The 12190-nt window shown below is 40.5% G+C and overlaps 1 protein-coding gene across 3 annotated transcripts in view; it reads right to left on the bottom strand.

Annotated features, from left to right (window-relative positions):
* The window catches only part of GRM3 (glutamate metabotropic receptor 3), a 231070-nt gene that overhangs the window by 118251 nt on the left and 100629 nt on the right, over nucleotides 1–12190 (bottom strand). Inside the window, exon 1 of one of the 3 annotated variants that reach the window (XM_019623737.1) lies at nucleotides 4938–4955. The exons of the other annotated variants lie outside the window; for them this stretch is intronic. The gene's annotated coding sequence lies outside the window, so the exon portion shown is untranslated. Of the gene's footprint in view, nucleotides 1–4937; nucleotides 4956–12190 lie in introns of those variants that run through there. 3 annotated transcript variants of the gene reach the window in all.

Here is a 12190-nt window from a genome sequence, read left to right as displayed (position 1 = left end):
GGAAAGGGAAAAAAAAAACCTTATTAAGGGCCTATGTTGTTTTAAGTATGGGACTAGACATATGCATACAGTTTTAATTTGGTCCTCTCTAGCGTTCATTCATTTAAACTAATATTAATCAGCGCACTTACACACCAGGCACTCAAGATACAGAGGTGAATGGGACAGACCTAGTCTTGTCCTCAGCGAGTTCATTTCATCAGGTAGGTATTTAGCTTCAACTTTAAACAAAAAACATTCTGTGACTTTGTAAAACTATAGATTTCTTTTAGAAATTCTGAAAATATGGCCCTTCTTTAAAAAATTCCTCCTAGCCATGAATGTCAAAAAAATTGGCGATGTACGCGGTCTTACAATTAAGTTCATGAACTTGTTGCAATGCTGTTGCTAACCTTTTTTGACATCAGAGGGATTATTCATTCTGAATTTGTACCAACTGGACAAACAGTTAACCAAGTTTACTATTTGGAAGTGCTGAAAAGGCTGCATGAAAAAGTGAGATGAAAACGACCTGAACTTTTCACCAACAATTCATGTCTCTTACATCACGACAATGCACCAGCCCACACAGCACTGTCTGTGAGGGAGTTTTTAGCCAGCAAACAAATAACTGTTTTGGAACACCCTCCCTACTCACCTGATCTGGCCCCCAATGACTTCTTTCTTTACCCAAAGGTAAAGGAAATATTGAAAGGAAGACATTTTGATGACTTTCAGGACATCAAAGGTAATACAACGACAGCTCTGATGGCCATTCCAGAAAAAGTTCCAAAATTGTTTTGAAGGGTGGACTAGGTGCTGGAGTCAGTGCATAGCTTCCTAAGGGGAATACTTTGAAGGTAACCATAGTGATATTCAGCAATGAGATATGTAGCACTTTTTGTATGATGAACTCACGAACTTAATTGTTGTACCTCATATACATTTTACTATAATGATCATATAGAATATTTTGTCCATAATTTTCTCACTCCAAAGGTTCAATTTCTTAGCCTTCTGGTTCTTGTTAAGCACTTCTGCAGGAAGGCATTCATGTCATGTAGACTAGTGAGGCTGGTTGACTTCTCCAAAGTCAAAGAGGTGGCAGTAAGCCCTGGATTCAAGGTGTCTGTAGATGTCTGGGAAAGATTTCTGGTTATATTGTTTCCACCTTCTTGGTGGTTTAGTCAGATTTTCTGGTGTTCAAGTTTCCAGGCTTGGAGGTTAGTGTTCCAGACGTAGGCCTGCCTTTTCCAAGGCAGGCCGGTGCTGAAATGAGAGACACCTCTCTCTCTACCCCTGAGACAATGTCCCACTCTACCCAGCAGCATGCTGTGAATAATTAGATAAAGCATACCACCCACTGCCCTCAGGGGGTTTGGGCACACCTGCCAAGTCAAATACACTTTATCTCAGTCAAGCATTACTTGCCCCTCTGCTGTGGCCAAATGCCCAGACAGTTTGCTATTGTTGAGCAAAGCCAACTGGAGAAGAAAGTGACTGAAATGCCAGCACTGGGAGAGTTCTGAGATCTAAGGGAAATTTCCTTAAGGGAATATAGGCAAAGAAGAAAGCCTGACTTCCCTTCTCCTCCTAAATCAGCCTTATCACACTGCCCATGAAATGTCAAGATAGCCAGTGTACCCAGATTTGGCCACAGCAAAGGGAACCAGCAGTGGCAGTTGGTTAGGAGACCAAGGGCTGGGCGTGAGGAGTAAAGCAGAGCCATTTCTGCTTCTGCTGGTCACCATTCTGTATGCTGCCAAGAGCGCTTTCCTTGTATCGCTTGTAAGGCACATTATATTCTGTCCGTGTGGCAGAGACTCTATCTCTACCCTTGTTCTGGTCCCATGCTGGACTTCCTTGTGGCACATTCAGCTCCTTATTCATCTGTCCCTGTTCCAGAATGTTGGCACACATAGTAAACGTTGGCTCTTACCTCTGAGATGGCAGCTCATCTACTCATGTTGCAGATAAGGGAACAGCTGGGTGGAAGCTTCTCTGATGCCCTAGTACAGACCCATGGCAAGTGCTTTGTCAGGGAATCTTTGTGACTGCTGCTTCTGAGCCTCATGCTCCTGGGAGCAATATTTCTTCTTGGTGGAGAGTTTTCCTTGGTCTCCATTGCAGAGTCGAATCAACAATACAGCCCTCTGCAATTTTTTTCAGGGCCCCAGAGTATCCAGGAGAGACGCCAATATTACATTAAGTTGCTATAGAGGGCGTAAGTTTCTGGCACTGCACATCTGCTATGAAGCTCCTTATAGAAAGGCGTTATCATTCTCTAACATGGAGCTTGGGTCAGCTTCAGTGACAAGAGTCTTCCCAGTTTTGCTGCTGGTGAAGCATAGCAGGGCAGTACCTATAACAGGTGGTGGGGGGCTTTCTGTAGTAGACTTATAAGGAGAAGATTGGGGCACTTACATTGCCAAGTTCTTCAGGATCTTAACTCTTTGTGTCTCAGTTTTCTCATCTGTAAGATAATGCTAGTAACACCTACCTTGCAATGTTGTTTGTGAACTTAAATGCGATATACTTGCAGATGTGCTATGTGAATTACACACACACACACACACACACACACACACACATATTCTTACAGTGGAATATCTTATTATCATTGTCTTAGCCAACTTCCTTCTTGAGGGATTACATGTAACAGTGGTTTGGGTCTGACTTGAAAGGAATTAGTACATTAGTGTATATATGATTGATTTGGGTGAGATGCTGAACACTCCCTTCCAGCCCACAGAGATCCTGTCCCCAGACTCTGACTAGGCCTGCAATCCTACTATAGATCTATTCTTTATACTCACAAGTCTCTTATTATAATACAAATGCCACTGGCAAGAGTATATCAAAAACTTTTTTTTTTGCAATTAATAGAGGACATTTTTAGATGCTCAGGGGTGAATATATGCTATAAAAGTTCTAAAAACAAAAACATTGTCAACCTTCTAATTTGCCCTTGTCACAGGGACGAGGTGGAGTCAGGGTTACAGATTGAATCTCAGAATAAGGACAACATATGCAGCTTCAAAGGGAGAGAAATATGAGATGTGCACACTGTTTGTGATGGAAAAGAATGAAGGACCATAAAATCTCTATAAATTCTCCCCATTTCATTATAGCTCTTTTTTGATTTTTCAGAGAATATGCTTTCCTGAGTCATTTAGGTGTGTCTCTGTGTGTGGCTAGGGAGAGGAGGCATTACAGATAGTGGTATCATGGGATTTAGCTCCTACCATTCCAATTTCTCTCAAAAAATTCGTATTCCAGGCCTGAAGCAGAGATTTTTTATTTGAATCTTTCTGTTGATTTCATTTTCCATTACCTGACATTAAAACATATGCACAGAGGGACTACTGCACTATTTATCTTTTAGTATAAAACACATAATGTTATACAATTTTCATCTTCAAAATGATGAAGGCATATAACATGACATAGAGAGAAAGTCCTCACTTTGCAGTCATACAGACTTGGGTTTTAATCATGGCTCTATGCTTATAAGCTATTTGGCTCTGGGCATGCTATTTAATATTTCTGAGCTTCATTGTCCTCATCTGGAAAGTAGGGATAATAGTATTATTAACCTCTGATTTTTCTTGTGATATTTAAATAAGATAACACATTCAAAATGTCTGGCATCTAGTAGTATGCCAAAGTGCTCCTGTTGTCCTCTTATAATTCACGGGTGTAGAAATGGTGAGAGGTCACAGAGAAGAAATAGAACTGAGTTCTTTAGACCTATAAATCACTTTCCCTAAAGAGCTTCGTAAAGCTCACCTTGATTCACAATGTAAGAACATGTCTTACTGGGTCCTTCACTCAAAGAAATCTTTGCTCAAAGCCCCTTTTGTGGCTCAGTTTCTTTCCTAAGCATGTCTAACCTCATCTGTCTGATTTTCAAGTTCTTTTATAATCTTGTATATGTACCTACCCAGCCCAATTTCTTACTATCCTCCACTATTCTCTTTCATACATCTATTTGCTTTATTGGTATGGTAGATCATATTTTCCAAATATATTTCTGGTCCCACATGCTCTTCCAGAGAACCTTGCTACTCTATCCTCAACAGGTGGGACCTCTTTTCCCTCCCCTTGAGCCTGGGAAGGATTTGTGACTTCCTTATGAATAGAATCAAGTAGAAGTGCTTGCTGCTGTGTGACCTTGTGACTAGGTTGTAAAGAAGTAGTAAGGGCTTTCTGCTCTGCTGCTTTCTCTTTCTAGGGATGCTCACCTTTGGAGCTGAGCCACCTTGCTGAGAAGAAGCCATAAGCAGCCCCTTGGAGAGGCCTGGTGTAAGAGTCAAGCCGGAAGCACTTAGCTGAGGTCCTAGCAGACATCCAGTATCAACAACCAGACATTTATGAACAAGTCCTTAGATGACTCCAGCCCCCAGACTTGAACTGCCTCAGGTATGATGAGTGGAGGAGAGTTGAGCTGTCCCCACCAAGCTCTGCCTAAATTGCAGATTTATGAGAAAAATTAATGTTATCATTTTCAGCCATTAAGGTTTGGGATAGTTTATTACACAACAATAGATAACTGGAAGAGCTGGGGAGTACTACTTCCCATTTCCATTTAAAGTTTTGTTGGGGTGAAAGCCCTATCTGCTCTGCTCTTTACCTGGAGGACAAGTCAATGCTGGGTACACAACATATACAACAAAAAGAGTCCTTAGCGATGATCTAATCCAGTAATTTACAAACCATTTCAGAGCTGAATTTTTTGAAAAGATAGATCCTGGACCCTATTTCTTGTTATTTTGATGAAAAAAACCTGGGGCGTTGCCCAGAAATATAGTTAAAAGCCTTTTCATAAGTATCTAGATTTAGAAGCCACTGACATCATTTACTCTTCTAACCTGAAAGTTGCAGAAATCGGCCCAGAAGCAGGGATTGGCTTGTCTTAGGTAGCAAAGCGAATGAGCAAGGCTGCAGATGGAACTCACCTCTTCTGTCTGTCACAATGGCTCATCTTTAAAACATCTTTCTTCATAGATAACTCAACATAGTTGGTTAAGGATATTAACTTGTTTTCTGCATCACCTGTTCCTCAGAGTAATTCTATAATACATTTTTCTCTGCCCCATAACACAGTCTATTTTTTCAAGTGAATGATGTGTTTCCTTGCTTTCACAAGGTCTGGGGTAGAAAGGACTCAGGAAAATGCTGCTGGAGGGTGAAAATAGTGGGATAGAGATGACTGTTTCCTCTTTGCCTGACTGCCAAGGTCAGTCCCCACACACATGTTTCTTCCTTCATCTGCTTGCAAAGGTTGAATTAGACATGAACTGCACAGGTTGATCTCTCCATCTCCAGCTGACATGCTCACAACGTGCTAAAGAACAGAGCACCACAGGGAAAATAGATGAGGTGAAAACCATTTCCGTCACTCTGAGAGGAAGATGACAGATCAATCAAAACAGGTTCTGGATGAATGAAGTCAGTGAGTGGGAAGTCCTTGCAAAAGACTTATTTCTGCTTTTCCAAGTCTTCAGCCAGCTATAGATTGATTTTTGAAATGACCCAACTGTTTTTAAGTGTCTTGCTTTTCCACAATCACCTCTCTCTCAGCCTGCCTCTGCCATAATTTGACTTTCAGATCTTCAATTATTTTTCAAATTGTTCTCATGGACTTTTAAAAAATTCAGTTGGGTTTGGGGTTGCAAACTTTCTTCTGTGTCTTAATTTTGAATGGGCAGAGAGATTTATCTTTCTGTTCTGGTGAGGTCTTATTTTGGTTGTCACTGGCAACAGAACTTGCTTTGAAAAATTTCCTTTTGTCAAAAAATCTTGCTTTTTACATGGATTTGGTTTCTGTCTTTGAACCAAGACAGTACTGCTATGGGATATTTTATCTCATCTTCTGCTCCCCAGTCTCAGTTTTCCAGGTTAAGAGAACTTGAGTTACCCTAGAAAGAGTTACCATAAGGAAAAATTACATTTAATTGTTTCTCCTCAAAATGGAAGCTGGGGCCGGCTGAGTGGCACGTTGTTTAAGAGTTGGCTTGGGGCGCCAGCTCTGAGCAACAGGGCCCCGGTTCAGATCCCACATGGGGGCCAGTGACACTGCCCTCTACAGCTAAGATGGTGAACAACAGCTCAACCTGGAGCTGGGCTGCTGTGAGTCACTGGCGATGGCATAGGCTGCAGCCCCTGCTGCAGTGGGCTGCTGTAAGCTACCGTGAATTGCCGGCAGCTAGCGTGAGCGCTGACAGCTGGCATGAGTTGCTGTGAGTGGCCGTGAGCGGCCGTCCAATTGCTGGGGATTGACTGCCTCACCTGCGAAGGGTGCAATGATAATACCAACATGGGCCAGTAAAGCAACGTCCTCCACAACTAGACTGAAGAACAAAAGGACAGCAACTTATCTGTTCCCCATCCCTGATTCCCAGTGCTGTTCCCTCCCCCAATTCCCCCCCGATAAAAATCTTAAAAAAAAAGGAAGCGGATTGATGAAATGGTCATCAGATCTCATTGACTACCTTCCTATTGTTACTCACAATTGGGAATTCCCCACCCCTCCATATGTAAATTTTCTCATTTACATTTGGTTTGTTTAAATTTTCTTATCCCTGTGGGCATTTTCTTGAGGTTTGTATGCTTTGTTTTTGGTGTTAATTTAAACTTTTAATAATAACAGGTAATATTTTTAAATGCTCACAATTGTGTCAGGCACGTTTATGAATGCAAGGCATTATTTTGTTTAATTCTCACAATATTCTGGTGAACCAGATGATATTATTATTCCTGTTTTAGAGATGAGGAAACTGAAGTAAGAAATGAAGATATGCAATTTGCTAAAAAACACAAAACTGGCATGAGGGCTTAACTATTTACTGTTGTGCTCTAGGTAATAAGTTTACTTTTCCTGCCTTCTGTGTGCACTTTTGACTCTGATTTTAGCTTCGTAAAGGGTCAAAAGCTGTATTGAGGTAGCCTTGTTCCATAGTTATTAGAATCACCCGGAGGGCTTGTTAAAACGCAAATTGCCAGGCCCTACCCACAGAATTTCTATTTAAGGAGGAGTGGGCTTGAAAATTTGCATTTTCAACAAGTTCTCCGATGCTGCTGGCCTGAGACAGCTCTTTGAGAACCACTGGTTTAGTTCACTGCCTCCAGGTAAAGTAAGGCCTTTCTACTTATCAAATTCCATCCAAATGTGGCAAGCTAGTATATAATATCAATCAATTAAGGAATTCTTTTATTTTTACTTTCTAGAAACAGAATTATGCATGATTTATAATTTTTCTTTTATCTTTCTAAAGACTGTGGTGGCGTCAGCTTCAGACTAAAGCTGTTCCCTCAAGTTTAAGGGATGGCTTTGGCTGAATGGGCCACAGATGGCATGAACTCAGAGACTTGGAAGATTGATTCTTCCATGTCTGTGGTTGGGCACACCAATTATAAGCCCGTCGCTTCAAGGGAAGTGACTAGTTCTAATGGTTCAAGAACTGCAGGCTGCTGCTCTATAGGCTGAGCCATTTTCTAGCTTTTTCATTATGGCCCTTAGTGATGGCAGACATTTCTGGGTAGCATGGGTCTGATTTTACTCAGAGGTGATAATGTACCAAAGCCTTTCTATTCTTTGCTTTCAGTTCGTTGACTATTCTCATTGTTGGCTGTCAGTTTTTATCAGAGCCAGTTATTCTTAGCTCACTGTTACATTCAGTCTGTTGGTAGAACCTTGAATTGATGTGAGTTAAATGATTGATTATGTGACGTGCTTAGGAAAGATGAGAGGACCAGGGAGATTAGAGGGTCCTGGGAGTTCCAACTACATAGTGTATGGGTAGGAAGAGCAATGTTGGTATAAGAAGTGTGGAACAATGCCAAAAGAGCATGTCAGAGGGAAAAGGCCCCCGGTGCCTCCCTGGGGAACATTACTGCCCTTCACCTACAGCTAGCTCCACCACCTGATAAATGTTGGGGTAGTAAGTGGTGATATGATTTAAATTGTTGGTATGTTTTGTAACTCTGAGAAGTACATGGTGTTCTAGGCTACTTTGAGGTGCATGAATCATGCAATTATAAGGCATTTGAGTTGGCAAATTCAAAAACCTTTCAATTCATCCCCATGCCTACTGTACCAGGAGACTAGATTCAGAGTAAAAAATGACTTGTGCTCTGACACTTATAAAGTATGTGATCTTGAGCAAGTCATTTAACTTCTCTGAGCATCAGTTCTTTCATCTGTAAAATAAGGAAAAGAACATCTGTTTCACAGGAAAGTTGTGCATATGAAATGAAATTAAGTGAGATAATGTATTAAAGAGCACAGTATCTGGCTTTATGTTTAACTTTCAAGTTTTGTCTTTATCTGACCTTCACAATTAATTCAGCCTTGTATCTCACGTCCTGGGTCTCCTCAGAGTGCCCGAACATGCGACTCTGTTCTCCCTGACTTTGTTCAAATGCATCCATGCATTTTACTTGCTGAGCCAAAGCATGTGGATTTGGCCATCTCCCACTTTAGTTCCATTTCCCCGTTCTTTCTGAGAGCAAAGGACTTAGCTGAGGAGGGGGAATGACTACAGAGATAGAGTCAGTGTGAATTCATTCACTCCCTAGTTCCCGACCCTCTACTTTCTGTCCATCCCTGGCCGGGGGTGGGCACTGAGCACACCAAAGAAATAAATACATGTCTCCTTCCTGCCCTTAGCTCCTTGCCATTCAATCAGTGATGCTAACTGCACTGCGACACCACTGCCTACAAAATGTTCCCAGCAGAGCGATAATCGAAATCTGCGAAATGCTCTGTGTCAAATCTGACAAAGGAGCATCTAAATGGTGGGCCAAATGTGCACCATAGATTTCATATACAACTAAGTGGGGCATGCTGAAATCATAATGAGAGTATTTATCCTTCTTGTCTGCCAGCTTATCTAGTGATAGATTGACCGATGCTGACTGTTTAATTATTGATTTGCCATTATATTTCATCCCCTTTTCTTCCAGAGCTGCTTTAAAGATCATATTTATTTTGTATTTTGACCTGCCCCTGTAGAGGCTGTTTGAACCCCTATTAACTACTTTGTAAAACTGCCCCGTGGCAAATTTCTGGATATCTCTGTGTCCTATGTGGATGTGTCATAAAGAATATTTTTGTTAGATTCTTCTCAGATATATTTTTTGAAGGCAAATGAAGTAAGCTATGGTAAGTGGAAGTCCATCTTGAGAAAGCAGTTATTTCCTGTGTTTACTAGTAACTAGTACCAAAGGGAGCCCTTCATTGTGTTATATACATGCTCATTTACTGTGTGCAGCAAATCTCTGAGGTAGGCATTAATTATTAGCTCTGTTTTATAAGTGAAGTAGCCAGTGTTCAGAGAGAGTCAGTAAGTGCCTGAGAAGCCCAGAATCGGAATCTCGGATTTTAGGTTCGAGCACAATTCTGTTGTGTCCTGTTGGGCAGGTGAAGCAAGCTCTAAAATCATCCATAAAACCCATTCCCAAATTGTTGCTGTGAGATGCATGTGAAGTGCTAACCACTGGCTTGCTTCTTAGACAGCTCTTATTCGACATCAGCTGTCACCAATTAAAAGCACAGTCAGGATTCAGATCTGGAACTTTCCGTCTTTTAAGCCCATCCTTTCAGCCCAAGACTCTGCTTGTTTCTGTTTTCATGATGAATTCAAATCTTATCTAGCAGGTGAGTTTGGCTATTTATTAAGAAACCACAGCAATTACGTTTTTAAAGTGGAATGAAATGGTTTCTATTCTTTATGGGACTTCTGTCACAATAGTAAAAAGAAGTACTAAGTACAGCTTTTTTTAATGAGCCTATCAGCAGGATTTCATTAGCTATGGATTCAATTGTAAAGAGACACACATACACAAATTTTGGTTTACCAAAGAAAGCAATATGGCGTAGTAGAGTTGTGGGAAAGTATGGTATTCACCGAGTCTTGTTCCTCCTCTTCAGAAATGCACAGCAAGATCACAGACCCCAGCCTCCTGTGGCCTGAGGATTGGTTCTGCTTTCACTGCTTAGTGACCAGGCTGCCTTGGGCAAGCCTACATTTCTCCTACACTCAGTTTCCTTGTCTGTAAAATGTGATTAATTCCTGTGCTGCTGCTCTCCCTGAGATGCTTTAAGGGTGGACATAAGTTTTTGAGGGTGTTTTTAAGGAATGAGGAAGTGTTTTGCAGGGCATTAGAACTATTTACATAAAATGTGTACATTGGAGTTTTTATAGTAAAATAGTAATTGCTTAGTCCTACTACCAGGTTCCTTTTAATGTGTGAAAGGCAGTGTGGTATATTAAAACAAATTGATAGACAGCTTTATTTGAATCTTACATTCCACTGCTTACTAGTTGTATGAACTAGTAATTCACTGAGTTAGTAGCTCTATGGCTTGGTTTTATTTTCTGTTAAGTTGTGGATAATAATACCTACTTGTCAGAGTGTTCTAAGAGCAAATGAGTACTTGCTAATTAGGCACTGAAAAATATAAAAATTAATATATTTGAAAGGTTGGCTACAGGTCATATCTTTCCAGCATTAGTAACTGTTTGCATGCATATTAGCAAATATTTAACAACGGAGATAAAGGAGCAGATAAACTTAATTTTGAAACATTAGAAGTCACAGTCAATTGGAGGTCAGATGAATTATTTTAGAAAGTAAAATGCCAATCAATGGGATATTTTTATCTGACTTTCAGCATAGTTTCTCTTCAAGTCACTGTGGTCTCTTGTAGACTAAGCCTAACGACCCCATTGAAACTTTTATCTAGTTTCATATGCAAATAAAGAAAGACTATCCTCCCTGCTCCATTTATTCCCTCCCCTTCAACCATTGTAACAAAATGTATGAGACCATTACCGATAGTAATAATCATCGACTTTCACACATTTTAAACTTGAGAAAAACTTTTATAAAATTCATATATTATTCTCCACTAAGTGTAGTAGAAGAAATAAATTTGATTGTGTGTATAAAAGAAAATTGTGGCTCCATTAGAGCCAGTCATCGTGTGTGTGGATGGGGGGAATGTGAGGGGAGGAATAGGAGACGAATGAGGAGGGGGCTGTGGAAATATACATAAAAATGATAGATGAGGAAAAGGTAAGAAAATAGGATAAAAAAAATATTACCAGGCATCCAAAGCTTGTAGGAAACAGAAATACATCTGTCTGTATGTACGTTTGTCTGTGGGGACATTTGTATTGTTAGAGGGCTTTGCTCTGGAATGAAGCTGCCTGCGGAGAAATTTCCTGTGTGACGTTTATGGGAACATGAGGTTCTTTTTCTTTACAAGTAAATATTTGACTTATCTAACCCTAACATATCTGTGAAGGTATTTATGGCTTATGACTAATTTCATGTTATTGATGAGCAGAAACAGGAGAAATAGAATTCAGAAGTCATCTTCAAATTTTATTTTAACCCATAATTTTAAATGGCAGCATTGCTAACAAGGAGCAGAACTGATGGATTTAGTGTTGCCTCCTACCTGCCTGGCACATCTCCCAGAAAAGGAACTAATTCAATAATGAAATGGCCCAAATCAGTGAGCAACAGGGATGATAGAGGGATCAAAAGCCTTAGAAATCTCCACATTGCATAATTTATGTTGAACTGATTTTTAACTTATCCTCTTATCATTCTTGGAAAATTAGTAATTTGAGGTAGGAAAAAATGTCTCCTCAGTATCTCAGGAGTATATATGGCACCATTTATCATATCAGGTACTGTGCAGAGTCCCCAATCTGGCATCCTTTTTTTCTATTTTGTTCAGCTACCCTGAATAAACATTCTGTCTCAGCGTGTTTACTCCCTATTTCCCTACTGCATCTTCGCTTCATTCAAAATTCTTTGCTTTCCCCCATTCCTTAAGTCCTATTACTTGAACATCTAGGTCAAGTCTTATCTTCTCCATGAGGCTCTTTTATAATCCAATGTTTGTCCACTCCTAAATTGTGGTGGATGTTGGCCCATTCCTTGTGGAATTACAGATTCTCTCCATTGACAGGCTCAGTGCTGCCTGGTATTTCCAGGAAGGAAAACTGACAAGAGCCTCAAGTCCACCATTTTCTGAATCTGAGCTCAGTCTGGGGACCCAGTGTTATAGAGGGTGAGTTTCTAAGTCTCAGCTTTGACTAACTGTCTCCCCATCACTAGTCTCCCATGGGGCCTCTGTTTATATAATCTTCTGCCTCAGTTTTTCTGCCTAGCATTTCAGGTTCCTTCTGAG

This window comes from Hipposideros armiger, unplaced genomic scaffold (assembly GCF_001890085.2).
Source record: "Hipposideros armiger isolate ML-2016 unplaced genomic scaffold, ASM189008v1 scaffold_560, whole genome shotgun sequence".
Classification (NCBI taxonomy): Eukaryota; Metazoa; Chordata; class Mammalia; order Chiroptera; family Hipposideridae; genus Hipposideros; species Hipposideros armiger.
The sequence above is the reverse complement of the archived record's forward strand: the minus strand, read 5'-3'. Positions and strand labels throughout refer to the sequence as shown.